The following is a 16,461-nucleotide window of genomic DNA, read 5'->3' on the forward strand; positions in this document are numbered from 1 at the left end:
ATTCATAAGTAGGCTAGCAAATTATGCAAAATCATCATTGTGAAGGAAAGCAAAATTTTATTTGAAACACCTTTATAGAAAAATATTGAAATCATCATATAAAAATATTGATTGGAGTCGAGCCCTCATCATTCTTACAATACAGAAAGAGAACGGAACTCTTGAACACTTAAGCACTGAAAATTTATAAAACAAAACCAAAAAATGGTGGAGTTCCGGTGTCTGGCCCTTTTTATCATTGTCATTTAACCATGACAATATCCTTTACTCTCTTTGAATCTATTTTTTTTTCTTTCTGTAAAATATACAAGATAGTATCTAGAGGGTAGAGCAGAACAGAATTTATATACGAAAAGGGTAACTGTGTGTGTGTGTGTGTGTACTGTATTGAACTAAATTAATTTACTGGTAAGTGTCATTTCTATAATAAACTAACATACATCTGTATTTTGTTACAATAAGTGTGAAAGTATGAATTTTTACTCATAAATCTGTTAATAATTATCATAGTAGAGATCTATTCTGCCCGCTGAACATCCATTCCCATCATCCAGTGGCCGATGCTGAATCTGTTCTGGGAAATTCTCTCTTCCCCTATAGATGCAGTGTTCATTACACCATCTATAAAGATAATCCGTATCTCTTGGCTGAGGGTTAAACATGTGATTTAAGATTGGCCATGGGACATGCCTCCAGGAACTTTAACATTGAACAGTAATTAAAAACAGAACATGAGAAAACAATTGGAATTTATGTTTCCAAAGTTCTGCTCGAAAGAGACTGGTCTTTACTTCTTGCTCTTTAGTCCTCAACTCTGAATAGTTCTTTTTCCTCTCATTTCTATATCCGAATCCTTTAGCTTTCCCTTCCCCTGTCAACAATTTTATACCTTTTCCATGTATTTCATTTTTAGTAAATTAGCCAGAGTTGGATTCTGTTGCTGGTCTCCAAAGAAGGCACTTGATACAATTATTCTTTGAAAATGAAAATCCAGCTTATCTCCAGCTTATAGATACCATCTTTACCTACTATTTGCAACATTAATCAGTTGGGTATGCTACATCAATTTTGTTTCTTCTAATTCTGGGATGCATAAATAAATGAGTAAAGGCAATAATGGAGACAAAAATATAAATAAAGCTATAGAAATGCAGACCTAATTTCTACCTGAGCTTTCCTGTACTCTCCAGCTCTACTTTTTTTTTCTTTTTTTTTCTTCGACCTAGTATTTACCTTTCTGTGGGGAAAACAGATTAGGGATAAAAAAATCCGAGAGAACTTTAGCTTGCTTCCACTTGCTTGACACTACTTGGAAAGTGGAGGTAAATTGGAAAGCCAGTATAACACATCTCAGTGATAATGGCTTGGATTATGCTGGCCATTCTAAATTGTGTGTGAGGCTCTGTAAATACAGTAATCTATTTTGTACAAAAAATATCTCATTGCATGCTCTAGGAGAAGACAGATAACATAAAGATGAAATAAAGGAAATGGTTTAAGTTATCAGGTCGTAATTGGGAGGAAAAAGCCGTAACCATTCCTTCATCTTGATGACACGGCAGAGAAAGAAACCATATTCAGTAGAGTCTTAAGTCAACAGAATTCTGTATTTGTGGCCAATGCTCCTTCACAAAAATGGTGATTAAGAAACAAAGGTTGTTTAATAATATAATAACACTATCATGTAAACTGTGAAAACTGACATTTTATTTAATTATCAAATTGATAGGAATAACCATGCCCTTTAAGGTGCTATAAAGAGGGCACCAATAAAATTTAAGGTCCTTTTAATGTTGTAAGAATTATGGCTCACTTGTATCTCTTCAAAACATTTTAGTTGTGGGCACTTAAATAATCCATATGGAACAGATAATTATCAGTTGTCTAGACCTGCTTGGAGAGGTAATTTTCAGTAAAAAGAAATATAGTACAAAGGCAAGGACCTCTATTTCCCTATATTCTACAGAGTGTCCAATACTATGCAGGTAATTGGTAGATGCTCTCACATCCATTTCTTGACTAGTCTTGTCAAAGTACTGGCTTGAGAGGTCTGTATGAAGCTATTTTGATTACATCTAAAAATGATTTTCAGAATAGTCCTTTAGGGAAAAATCACAGGATGCTGAATAGTGAATAGAGATAACAACTTCAAAACGTTGCGGTTTCTTTTTGAATCTTCTTTTCTTTGAAAAAGAGAAAACACTAACCTTGAGCGTACATTTCACGGAATGTTTGTACATCTGCTGTTATGAAAACAACTATTAAAAGGTACCAGATACTGTGCTTTACAAAATAACTTTGAGATATTTTCTAAGAGAAAATCTTAGCTCAATGGAAACAGACTCCCATCAGAGGAAAGGTTAGAAGGCACTGTGAAAAATGAAAAATGTTTGGGGATGTACTCAAATGTAATTTATTATGCCTGATAGGATGCCAAGTCATCAAGTCTAGCAGACCAGACCTCCTGGTTTCACAAACTCAGAAAGGACCTGGTACCCTTCACATTTATTTCTGGTGCTGTTAAAATAAAACTAGTTCAGCTTCTCAAATTTCTTTCCAGCAAATCAGAAGAGGGTTGCTTGTCAAAGGTGTTATGGATGAGGGTGAAATGCATAATGGCAAACAAGTTAGATAAATGGATTAATGTACATAATCTCTTAAGCATTTTATCATTTGTCAAAGTTATCTGAATTAACATTTTGTATTTGATGTATGATATTGTATCTAAGTGCAGGAAAAAAAAAAAAACCCACTCGTTTTATTTGTACCAAGGAACTGTTACTTCCCATGGTAGTAATCTAAGTCCCAGTTAATAAAATTTTCAGAATGACTAAATTTTTGAGGATGCTGAGTAATCTCAGTACAAATAAGATGTGTAAAAATTGAATTGTTAGAATCTATTTTAGAGCTCAACTCGTCCACACACTTACCTTTAATAGCAGGTCTGAGATACTATAGTAATAATCATTTTTCATACAGCTGCCAGTAAGACACCTTTCATTTACGTAAGACCAGCACTGAACTAATCATAATGTAAAATATTAACAGTCTATTTTTGTTTGACTACTGAGACCTCGTTAAGTCTCTAGAACTATTTTTTGAAATTTGTCAATGATTCCATTTGTTTTCAGATTTAGTAATGGTACTGGGAGGTAAGGTTTTTGTAAAAGAAACTCTTAGTTTATTACATGAGACTTTTAAGCTTTTGGTAATCACTTTTTGGCATTAGGTTAGTTATTTTGAAAGTTACAAAGTGGGGCGCCTGGGTGGCTCAGTGGGTTAAAGCCTCTGCCTTCGGCTCAGGTCATCATCCCAGGGTCCTAGGATTGAGCCCCGCATCGGGCTCTCTGCTCAGCAGAGAGCCTGCTTCCTCCTCTCTCTCCGTCTGCCTCTCCGCCTTCTTGTGATCTCTGTCTGTCAAATAAATACATAAAATCTTTAAAAAAAAAAAAAAAAAAAAGAAAGTTGCAAAGGAAGTCCTAAAATAATGCATTCACTTTGGGATGCATATATATATTTTTTGAAATCTAAATAATTAGTTATACAATTAAATAATTGCTTGTTATTTCTCTAATTAACAGGAGAAATGCTGAGAAAGTATTTTTAAGTTGATTTTATATTTAAAATGAACCTTCTCCTGTATTTGGGATATGTATTATAATTTTAAGTTATGTCATTAAAATCTAGGGGAAGCTATGCAAAAATGTCTTATAAATACAAGAAAGCACTCATCTTTGAAAAACATGTCAAAGATTATAATTTGATTTTTCTATCTTTGAGGTATATTTTGATGCATTTTGAAAGCTAAATGATTGCAAAAGAAAAAAAAAATAAAGCTGAGTTTTCACTGTTTACAAACATCATTCCCCGGACTTCAAAGTAAGAGATTGACATATTGTAAATGATAATTCAGCACAGCTCTGCTCCCCATAAATTAACATTTAAAATGTAACTTTGAAGAAAGTAAGCATTTTAGACATTGCTGACTGTTTAAGGGCACATGGTCACAATTTCTAAGACAGGGGGTTTATTAAGGTGAATGGATGCAATAGAAGATTTATAATCAGGGACACCACTGGCCTTCCTAAAGACTTTGAACAAGTCTCACAGTACCTTATTTTCTGAATTTTTAAACTAGAGCTTATCTGTAGATATACAACTCTGAGACCGTTGAACAAAAGTCAAATAGGAAGGTGCCATGGGACAGAAAAGAATTATTATTCAGAGAAAAACTTATCTTTTTCACATTGCCATTTATCTTTCTCTGCCCATCAATTGATAAGTAATGGAAGCAAGGAAAATGTTGTTTTCAGCATACTGATTATTTTATTTTGTTACTATTAAATTTCTCTTGGCTGTTGGTCCTCTTGATCCTTTTTATTTCCCTCTATCATTTTTCTCAAATACAAGGTAGGAAACTGGAGGATTATACTCATTATTTTTAAATTTTTCAATGTTGGTTTTTAGTAATAAGTATGTATAGATATCAATAAAAAGCCAGACCTATCTAGGAATTCCTCCTAACAGTGAACATATAAAGATGATCAAGATTGTCTTGTATAAAAATACTTTTAACAGTATCTTTCATTCTGAGACCACCTGAAACATCTATGGGAATTGAAAATGTGCAATTCTTGAGGCCTGTGCCTCCATACCTAGGAAACAACTCTAGAATATATTTAATCATATTCTGAAAGAAATAGGTTTAAACATGTTCACTTCAGACTGGTGAGCGACAGTGAAATATTAGAAACAATATATATTTCCGTGGGTAGAGAAATAATAAAAATATGTATATACATATATTTTTAAAAAATTGCACATGAAAATTAACTGTATCTATATAGATCAGTGTGCAAACATCTTTAAAACATACGAAAAAAAGAAGTGAGTTGTTACCGTTCACCTTAATTAATAAAAATACACAGGACAAAACTGTACATTTATTTTGGCTATGTATGTAGAATTTAAGAAAGAGAATGGTAGGATAAATGATAAGCATGAACATTATGAGTACAGGAGTCAAATGACTCCTTATGTGAACAGGAGTCAAATAGACTGGAATTGAATGTGACCTTCACATTCTGTTAGCACCCCCTCCCCCCAAATTATTGTAGTTTGAAGAAGGTAGAAGTTGCTTTCTCAATTACATGATAGAGCTAAGTTATCAGGGCTAGTATTGTGATGTCATGATGTCATCAGGCACCCACCTACTTAATTTTCTTCTCAACCATTCTCAAAATTCTTATATCAACTCATGATCCAAAGTGGTTTTTGGAGTGTTAGCTGTCACTTTTGCATTCTTAACCAGTAGCAGGAGATTGGGATTGTAACTGTAACAGCACGTCTTTATCCTTGTGCAGACAAATCTTTGTTACAGCCTCATTAGTTGTAATTAATAATTAGTAATTAGCCCAGTTTAGTTGTAAAGTACCTCTTGATCCTAGGGATACTGAGGGATGTATCACTGTAACTTGTTCAGATAAGACATAAGGGGAGAATGATATAGGAAAGCAGTTTGCATTCTTAGAAGGAGAGTGGGAAGAAGGGCGGGGACGATAATACAAAAGTGAATAGTAGTTAAATTTGAAATGGGTGGCTACTTGAAAAGATACTTTCATATTTTAAAAATTCTCATATACTTTAAAAACAAAAATATTAAATTTGTCTTTAAAAAGAATTACCAGGGGTACCTGAGTGGCTCAGTCAGTTAGGTAAACAACTGCCTTTGGCTCAGGTCATGATCCTCAGGGTCCTGGGATCCAACCCCATGCTGGGCTTTCTGCTCAGGGGAAGCCTGCTTCTCCCTCTCCCTCTGCTTGCCACTTCCTCTGCCTGCTGCTCCCCCTGCTTGTGTGCACGTGCTCTCTCTCTCTGTCAAATAAATAAATAAAATCTTTAAAAAAAATTACCAGCTCAATTGGGTCAACAATATCTCAAATGTAAAATGTAAATAATAAGACGGCCTCCCACATATTGCCGAAATATTTTCAGAAAGTCACTCTGGCTTGGAGCAAGAGGTTGTCAGTGTGAATGTTGACTGCCAAGGAATTATGAATGGTCCTTGACAACGTATGCTGCAGATGTCTTATATTCCAAAAGATGCCTCCAAATAAGTCTGTCCCTGTGGGCGTTTATTTGGTTTATACTTCTTTTGAAGATGATGAGAAAGGGAGAAGTTACTGTTACTTGTGAATGGATATAGAAAATTTAAGTTGTAAATAGAGTTGGTACGAATTCATTCTTTCAAGTTCTTTTTTTTTTATGAAGTCTAGTTGACATCCAATCTTGTATTAATTTCAGGGGTACAACATACAGATTCAACACTTATATACATATGAAATGACCAGTATAATAGATTAGTTGCGTATGAGGCTTTTGATATATTGTTGAAGTCTCTCCTTCAATTTAATTAACAGAAACTGGTCTTAATATAAGCATGCAGTAAAGGGAAAAATTTTAAATTTCTAAAATTTGCTATTCAATTGCCATTCCCAAGGAACACTACCAACTGTGTTCCTTTAAGCTTTAATTATTGTTATAGCACTCAGGTAACAGAGCATCATTGTGAATAGATGTGCTTCTCTGAAACCACTTTTTTCCTCTGTGCATAAGCACAGGGGGGATTGATCATAATGAACTCCAAAATTTCATCTCTTCGTTTGCTCCTCTTATTTGTAAATACTTAAAGGAAGTTTGAGAACATATACATTGAGATTATGGATTATTTGGTTATGAATGACATTAAGCACACTTTCTGTTTGCTTAGTTTCTTTAGAACTCTCTCTTCTTCCTTCCTTTCTCTCTTTCAAATAAATTAGGCAGTGTAGATATGGCTAAACCCATTTCCCATCATGTGTTCCCCTTCTCTCTCTTCTGAAGTTTATCATCCCAGAAAAGGGGATTTTTTTTGAACTTACATAAATAAAATCATAAAGCTATCATTGTTCAATAAACCTATTCTTGCTGTTTTCACTTGCTATGCTTTGAAAATGTGTCTATGTTGATACATTCAGATCTAGCAAGATTATTTGATTTAATAGCTGCTCTTTTCAAATAGATGTTTCACTAACCATCTCTCCTCTGAACCTAGTACATGTAAAATATGGATCCTTCTTATAAATATTTATGTATCTATTCTAGCTGTCTTTGTTTAGCCAACCTCCTATTTAGTATTAGATAAAGTACATAACCAAAAATTAGGTACTCTTATACTAATAGATTTTGACAGCTTTTTAAATAAAATGATTTGGGGATATTAAAATGCTTTTACGTATATAAGTGGGTCAGGAATCTCACCATCTTCCTGTATAATATTTCTGATTTTGATCAATGACAACCTCTACTTGCTTATATGAATATTATTTCACGAATGCTTTCCATTATTTACAATCAAAGCCTAGTTTATTGATCCAGTGTAGTATATTGTGTCTTCCAGTCATTTATCTCAATCACTTGAGTGAACATATTTAAATGGATTTAAGGTGGCAGGATTAGGATATACTATTTTAAATGTAGGTCTATAGAGCGTGTCCTTCTAGCTAAGATTATAACCCATTTGTGAGATAGCAGTTAGTTCAATACATTTATCAGAATAAATGTCTTGTTGATACACAAACAGGTACTACAAGCAAAATGTGAAATTGTTCATAATGAAATGAATGAATCAGGATAATTATTAAGTAGTAATATGACTTCTAGCAATATAACCCATTAGCTAAGAATAGTCTAAAAAACTTGAACTTAAATGCAGATATATGTATATTTTTTAGGTTAAATATATGCAGTAACAAATAGACAATCAGCGTAAGTCCTGGTTAAAAAATGGAGAAATCTGGAGATATTTAATCTAAATACTTCCTATGAGATATTGATTAAAAACATTTATGGAACTCTTAGTTAATACATAGGTAGCCCTTAATTGTATTTAGGGGAAAGTACAAAGGACATAGGAGACATATTCTGGGCCTGCAAAGAATCTATGATTAAATATGAACATAGAATGAATTAACATAAAGAGCATATATAATAATGATATATTGATAATGTGGAAACTGAAAATTCCCTGTTATCTTGAATTATTGGTATAAGCTCTTTCACTTAAAAGAATTTGTAGCTAACTGAAGTATTGAAATGGCAATTATGTTTAATATAAACATTTAAATGAAAGCCATGTATAAAAGAGGATAGACTTTCTAGACAGAATTTTCTGTATAATTTTGCTCTTAGTTATTATATTTTTTGTAGTGAAATAATTTTTCTGTCTCCTTTGGGATGTCAACACATGTGTTTTTATCCCCCTGCTACAAAAGGTGCTGAGGAGAAACTGCTAGTGTGTTACATAACATAACATAACCTGCCCACGTTGTGTTACACACAGGTAAAGATGTTAGAAGATACCAAATTAAAGGATGAAGTGTTTTAGAATGGCTCTAGTTCAAAAAGTTTGGGAAATGATAAGTTAAATAAACCTAAATAGCTACATTGGCTTAAGAATCACTCACAGACTATAAAATGTTAAAACCTTTAAGATGAACATTTTGCTTGCAATATTTCACTAATTTTATTAGATCATAGAACACATACTGGGATCTTGAAAGTACTGATGTTCCACAAAACACAATTTTGGAAACACCTCTTATATGTATTGTTTCCCATTTATAAACAGGTGACTTACCTTACTGATTTGACTTCTATATGAACAATTTTAACAAAAAATAAAAATTAATTTAAAAAATTGTTAAAGCTATCCTAGGTCCTTTGTATTCTCATAGAAATTATCAAACCAGCTCATCAATTTGTACAAAAATGCCTAGTGAGACTTATGATTGATATTGTAATGAATCTATAGATCAATTTGCAGAGTAAATATCTTAATAATATTGAATCTTCCAATTTATGAATGTGGTTTAGTTTTCTATTTATTTAAATTGTTGCTAATTTCTGTCAGTAATATTTTATGGTTTTTAGGCTCAGAATCTTAAACATCTTTTATTACTCTATTCCTAGAAGTGTCATTTTTAAAGAAATATCATGTTTTATACTATCATAAATATCATTTTAAAATTTCAGTTTCTTAGTGTAAAGAAAAGCAATAAATTATTGTATGTTTGCTCTATACCCTGTGGTCATGCTAACTTTACTTATTCTGGAATATTTCTTGTAGGGTCCTTAGAACTTTCTGTGTAAGCGAGTATGCTGTCTATGAATGAAGACAGATTTATTCCTTCTTTCCCATTATTGTTGCTTATTTCACTGCCTAAAACCCTCAGTATAATACCTATAAGGAGATGGAGTGGACAGGTTTGCATAGATCCTGATCTTACAGATAATAAGTCAGTTATACCACTAAGTATAGTATTAGCGTAGGTTTTTTGTAACTGCCATGTCAAATTAAGGAAATTCTCTTATTTTTCAGGTGTGCTGAGAACTTTTTTTAATGCATGGATGTTGAATTTTGTCAGAGGCTTTCTCTTTATTAAGCTGATCATGAGTTTTCCCCTTTATTCTTTTAGTGGTGAATTATATTATTGATTTCACTTAATTTTTTATTCCTATAGTTCCTAGTTGACCACAATGTATTTTCTGATTGTATAGCTCTGTATTTGATTTTATAATATTTTACATGTATGTTTATAAGGGCTGTTGGCTTATAATTTTCCTGTGATGTTTCGATCAGATTTTGGTTTCACGGTTATGCTGGAATCATACAGTATCTTGGAAAGTACCCCCTCTAGTCAGTTGTCTAAAAGGGGTTTTGTAAGATTGGTGTTTTTTTGTTAAAGTCTGACAAACTTACCAATGCAAATCTCTGTCACTGGAGCTTTTGTTGAGGTTGACTTTTTAGTTAAGAATTTGATTATTTTTATAGGTAAATGTAATTTTGATGATCTCTTTTATTTTGAGTCCATTTTAATAACTTATTTTTCAAGGAATTGTTTTCATATAAAATTTTTAATGTAGGCATAATAATATTTATAGTAGTCCTTTTTAAAAATTGTTGGTTCCAGTGATAACACAATTTTTATTCCTATTATTGGTATTTTGTGTTATTATCTTGTTTCTTGATTTGCTTTGCTTAGATGTTTATCATTTTTTAATTTAAATTTATTTGACAGAGAGAGAGATCACAAGTAGGCAGAGAGGCAGGCAGAGAGAGAGGGAGAAGCAGGCTCCCTGAGGGGCAGAGAGCCCAATGTGGGACTTGATCCCAGGACCCTGAGATCATGACCTGAGCTGAAGGCAGAGGCTTAACTCACTGAGCCACCCAGGCACCCAATGTTTATCAATTTTATTACTCTTGCCATAGAACAAGATTTTGACTTATATTCTAACCTTTACTTTGTATTTATTTATTTCTCCTCTTATGTTTATTTATTCTTACTTACTGTGGATTTGTTTATTTTTTTAAAGTAGCTTCTTAAGTTGTAAACTTTGATAATTTTTTGTAAATCTTTCCTTTCAAATATAGGTATCTAAAGTTACAAATTTCCTTCCAAGTCCTGCTTTAACTATATCCCACAGATTTTTTATTTTTGTTTTTATTATCATTTTCTACAAGATATTTCCTCCTTTCTGGTGACCTTTTCTTGATCAGTGGATTATTTTTCTCATTGCTTTTATATTTTTATCTTTTTATTGAGGTATAATTGACACACAATGTTACATTAGTTTCATGTGTACAAATAGTGATTTGATGAGTTTATACATTGTAGTATACTCAGCACAAGTGTAATTCCCTTTGGTAACCATTTTTTTTTTTTTTTAAGATTCCACATACAAGTGAAATCATATGGTATTTGTCTAAACTCATTTCACTCAGCATAATACCCTTTAGGTCCATCCATGTTGTTGGAAATGGCAAGATCTCATCTTTTTAAAATTTTTTTTTTTATGACTGAGAATAGTACATTGTATGTAAATACTGAATCTTCTCTATCTTCTCATTGCTTTTAAGTCAACAACAATGGTAAACTATCAGCATGTCACTGTCAGGAAATTACTATTACTGTTAGAGGAATAAGTTTTTGTTTATTTTACCAAAAGATCTGAAGGACCTGATTAATAGGTATCAAAAGGAATTGGGAAGTGTCAGCCTCTGTAGGGGCAAAGTAGGATAGGATAGTAAGGGATGCAGAATAAAGGCTATATAAAAGAAAGTTTATTGATGTGTGGAATTCTCCCATGACTCATGATTTATTGTCATCCTGTCAAAGATACTTGGGACCTGTCCTAGTATGTTATAATGGAGAAGAAGCCCATGCTTTGGGGCCCATGCATAGTGTCTATTCTTATCCTTCTGGGCCTGTCATGGGCCTATCAGACAACCTAGGGCTGGAGGGCTGAGAGAGAAGTTGGCTGCTTTTTAGAAGACCCTCTCTATCTGATTGTTACATGTTTCCTCTGTGATGGAGGTGAATGTCTCTGATGAGCACTAAGCAGCAATACAAAATTTGCACACTTTGTACCCACTCTCATAAATCCACCTATATGTTGAGTTCCCCAAACAAAATTTGCACACTTTGTACCCACTCTCAAAATCTACCTTTTTGTTGAGTTCCCAAAACCTTTTTCTCTTGTTTTCCAGCTTAGGTTTCTCAGGGAGGGTCTTGACCAACTAGTTAAGTCACTTAATACTTCTCAGGATTTCTTGGCCCTCCATATTTCCATCCACTTCTCCCTTTATATCAAGCCAACAATCAAGTGTATAGCTCACATAATTGACCAAGAAGATTTTTTTCTCATTGTTTTATTTCAGGGCTGCTTCTGGTAAAGCTAGATTTTAGCAGCAATCTATTTTTTTATTCATTCCAACATAAGGAGGCAACCCATCCTGAACAAGACCTTGGTGATTTTGTTTCTTGCTCAGCTGATCACAGGAAACTCTTTAAAAGGTATAATCTAAAGGAGACCTGTGGATATGTAGTAAAATAGAGGTTTATCACTTGAGTTTCTTGGACCCTTTGTTATTGGAAATGACCTGTGCAATCTGGAACTGCTTGGGTCCAATCCCCCAAAATCTCCATCATATAATTTGAGTTTAAACCCACTGGAGAAACTCTGATAGCCTGCAAAGGACACATGTCTCAGAGAGCTCACCAAAGGGATGGTCAAGTTTATTTATATACCTACTTCTGTCAGTCATTTGTTAGGTACTCTTCCTACAGGGCACTAATTTATAGGTCCTTCTGGCCTATTGCACAGGCAGACAAAGTAGGCTTCAATAATTAGAGAACTCTGGCAGTTGGAAGTTGGCATTTGGTCCAGGATGAATGAGAAACAGAGTTGTTAGGTAATATTTTATGTAATTACATTGTAATTAGTTGAAAAATTTTGAAGTAGTCTTTACATTTTAAATACTTCATTTTTTTAAAAATTGGAATAGATTATTTCAATTCAAATTACAAATAACACAAAAAGGGTTTGCAGCCAAATGTTTCCCAATAGCCATTCTGTTCATCTCTCTAGATAGTCATTATTTGTTTCTTACGTGTTTTCTGAAAATTAATGAGTTTACAGACATCAGTGCATTCATGTGCATTTTACTGTTCTATTTTCAAACATTTTTGTTCTTTGCCAATCTTAGAGGAGAAAATAGTATTGTCATTTTTATTTTCATTATCTTTTTATGAATGAGGTAGACCATTTTTTCAGATACTTTCAGAATACTTGAATTTACTTCTATGTAGGTTATTCTCATATCCTCTGTATATTTTCTTTTTTTTTTAATTTTTAAAAAAATATTTATTTATTTATTTATTTATTTATTTATTTTCAGCATAACAGTATTCCTTGTTTTTGCACCGCACCCAGTGCTCCATGCAATCCATGCCCTCTCTAATACCCACCACCTGGTTCCCCCAACCTCCCACCCCCACCCCTTCAAAACCCTCAGATTGTTTTTCAGAGTCCATTGTCTCTCATGGTTCACCTCCCCTTCCAATTTCCCTCAACTCCCTTCTCCTCTCCAACTCCCGTTGTCCTCCATGCTATTTGTTATGCTCCACAAATAAGTGAAACCATATGATAATTGATTAACTTATTTCACTTTGCTTAACTTATTTCACTCAGCACAATCTCTTCCAGTCCTGTCCATGTTGCTACAAAAGTTGGGTATTCATCCTTTCTGATGGAGGCACAATACTCCATAGTGTATATGGGCCACATCTTCCTTATCCATTCGTCCGTTGAAGGGCATCTTGGTTCTTTCCACAGTTTGGCGACCGTGGCCATTGCTGCTATAAACATTGGGGTACAGATGGCCCTTCTTTTCACTACATCTGTAACTTTGGGGTAAATACCCAGTAGTGCAATTGCAGGGTCATAGGGAAGCTCTATTTTTAATTTCTTGAGGAATCTCCACACTGTTTTCCAAAGTGGCTGCACCAACTTGCATTCCCACCAACAGTGTAAGAGGGTTCCCCTTTCTTCACATCCCCTCCAACACATGTTTTTTCCTGTCTTGCTAATTTTGGCCATTCTAACTGGTGTAAGGTGATATCTCAATGTGGTCTGTATATTTTCTACTTTATCTTAATCAGTTTTTTTAATTGTTAGAGGAGTATTTCTATATTAAATAGCCCTGTGCTGGGTGATCACCGATATTTTTCTTTGTGTGTATGTGTGTTGCAATGTAGACTGCTTGATTTATACATTGTTAGAGTTTCCAATCTTTCTAGCTTTAAAAATTTTGTTCACTTCATGACTTAGAAATGCTCTCATGTTTCTCCTCTTGTTTTTATTTCTCTATATTTCTTTCTTTCCCTTTTTTTTTTTAAGGTTTTACTTATTTATTTGACAGAGATCACAAGTAGGCAGAGAGGCAGGCAGAGAGAGAGAGGGAAAGCAGGCTTCCCGCTGAACAGAGAGCCCGACCCGGGGCTCAATCCCAGGGCCCTGAGATCATGACCTGAGCTGAAGGCAGAGGCTTTAACCCACTGAGCCACCCAGATGCCCCATATTTCTCTGTATTTCTTATGTAAATATTTTCTTTTGTGTAAAATATTATTAAGTTATCCCAATTCCATTTATTAAATCATTAATGTTCTGAGAATGAATTTGAAATATAATCTTTATCATATTATAGGTTTCTGAAAGTAGTTTTTGCCATTTTTTAAAATTTAACAGTCTATTGTAATAGCCAGTCTCTACAATGCCGTATTTAAGTTTTAAAAGTCTAAACCCCTTACAATTACAAATATATTAAATAATCTTAAGCCTCAATGCAGTCTTAAAGATTTTTATTTATTTCAGACAGAGAGAGCACAAGTAGGCAGAGAGGCAGACAGAGAGAGAGGAAGAGAAGCAGGCTTCCTGCTGAGCAGAGAGCCCAACGCAGGGCTCCATTCCAGGACCCTGAGACCATGACCTGAGCTGAAGGCAGAGGCTTAACCCACTGAGCCACCCAGGTGTCCCAAGCCTCAATGCAGTTTTAAAGCACAAATTAAAACAGCAACAACTTTATAGTCCTCTGATTGTTTAAAATAAAACAATACTTTAAAACATAAAGTGCAGGCTTTTTTTTTTTATCTATTTGGCAGACAGAGATCACAAGTAGGCAGAGAGGCAGGCAGAGAGAGAGAGAGAGAGAGAGAGAGAGAGAAGAAAGCAGGCTCCCTGTTGAGCAGAGAACCCGACTCGGGCCTCGATCCCAGGACCCTGAGACCAGGACCCGAGCCGAAGGCAGAGGCCTTAACCTACTGAGCCACCCAGTCGCCCCAAAGTGCAGGCTTTTTAAAGAAAAAAAGACTGAAGCAATACTTCAGATAACAGACTGTCTAGAAGGTAAAGATTTCTTTATAAAAAGAAAAAAGTTTGCTATTAATGTCTCATGTATATGGCGTCTATAGTTTCATATTGTTCTAATATATTTTTGTTTAAAAGTAAGACAAGTTAACAACTCAAAAATTAAAGCTAAAGTTTATTGCTTTAAGTCTCTTGACTCATCTGCCTTTATCAGGCATCATTTGTTTTCTGCAGCTAATAATTTAATATGATAAGATAGAAGGTGGAAATAAATTAGAATCTTAACAGTTTTTTTAAATTTAAAATATGCAAGACAGGGGGAGACACTTGGTATTACTCACTGTATGTGTGGCAGATTGTTCATTATATTCCCAAAAGCCTTTTCTCACCATCTGATCTGCTACGACCTGAATTTCCAACAGAGATGCACTATTTTTCCCAACCCCAGGGGTCAAATCATGATCAGTCTAAACCTGTCAGTGTTCTCTCAGTTTCTTCTTTATTTGGTCTCTGGAGGAGCATTGTAATGCAAGCAGAATCTGCCAGAGAGCTGCTCAGATTTCCTTCTTCCAGGAAAGGAGAAGAGTGCTTGCTGGTGCCATTTCTTCTCCTTCCTTTCTGTCTCGAACTAAGGTGTGATGCCCGGAGTTGTGGCAGCCAACTTGCACTCTAAGAGAAAAGCCCTAAAGATCACAAAATGATCATTGTTGTCACACAGATAATAACACTGATCCACTTAATCCATCACTATATGCCCACAGAACTATAGCTTTGAGGGAAGAATCACTGTGGAACTGAAAGTGGCTCTGAGGTATACCCTTGTGTTTTCTCCTGATTTGACACATTACCTTACTCAAGCCAACCCTCTTTGCATGATTCTGTCAGAACACAGGACACAGAGCCCCCTGTTGTTTTCAATATTGAAGCACCGTGGCAGCCTATATCATGGTCCCCCATGATCCCTGACTTCTGGGATTGTATTCATGGCCGTGTATAATCCTTTTCCTTGAGTATGGGCTGGATTTAGTGAATTTGCTTGGAGAGAATAGAATGTAATAGGAGTGATGGGTGGTTATTTCTGAGCTAAGGTTACAGAAAGACTGTGCCATGCATCTTGGTAGATCTCTCTGGCTATCTTAATCACTCCCTGTGCTATGCTAGGAAAAGCACTTCTTTTGGGTTTCTCTTTTAGTTTTATACTACTACCTCACTCATAACATTGCTGACACCAGATGTGGGGTTTTTGTTGTTGTTGTTTGTTTGTTTGTTTGTTTGTTTTTTGCCAGGGAAGTCGAGGGGGTCAGGTTCCCACAAGCAAGGAATTTTCTGTAATACTGGCTCAGTGTTCTACAATTCAGTTCAATTCTGACCCTAACTGGTTTGCACAGATGCTACAGGTTAAAGACTTAGTTCCACAAAACTGACCCTCACCTCCCACCCATCTCCAACTCACTTTAGATGCCAATCACAAGTAGTAGGCCCCAAATTGCTCACAACTTCTGTCTCACTTGGTTATAAATCAGAGGTCTCATGACCCATTCCTCAGATTTGATCATATGCTAAAATAGTCCACAAAGCTCAGTGAGACACTTACTTACATGTACCAGTTTATTATATAATAAAGGATGTGATAAAGGATGAAAATGAACAGTCAGATGAAGAGATAACATAGGATGAGGTGTTCAGTGTGTGTCTAGTGCAGGAGCTTTGGTTCCC

The sequence above is a fragment of the Lontra canadensis genome, unplaced genomic scaffold, assembly GCF_010015895.1.
Source record: "Lontra canadensis isolate GAN:19392208 unplaced genomic scaffold, GSC_riverotter_1.0 scaffold69, whole genome shotgun sequence".
Lineage (NCBI taxonomy): Eukaryota > Metazoa > Chordata > Mammalia > Carnivora > Mustelidae > Lontra > Lontra canadensis.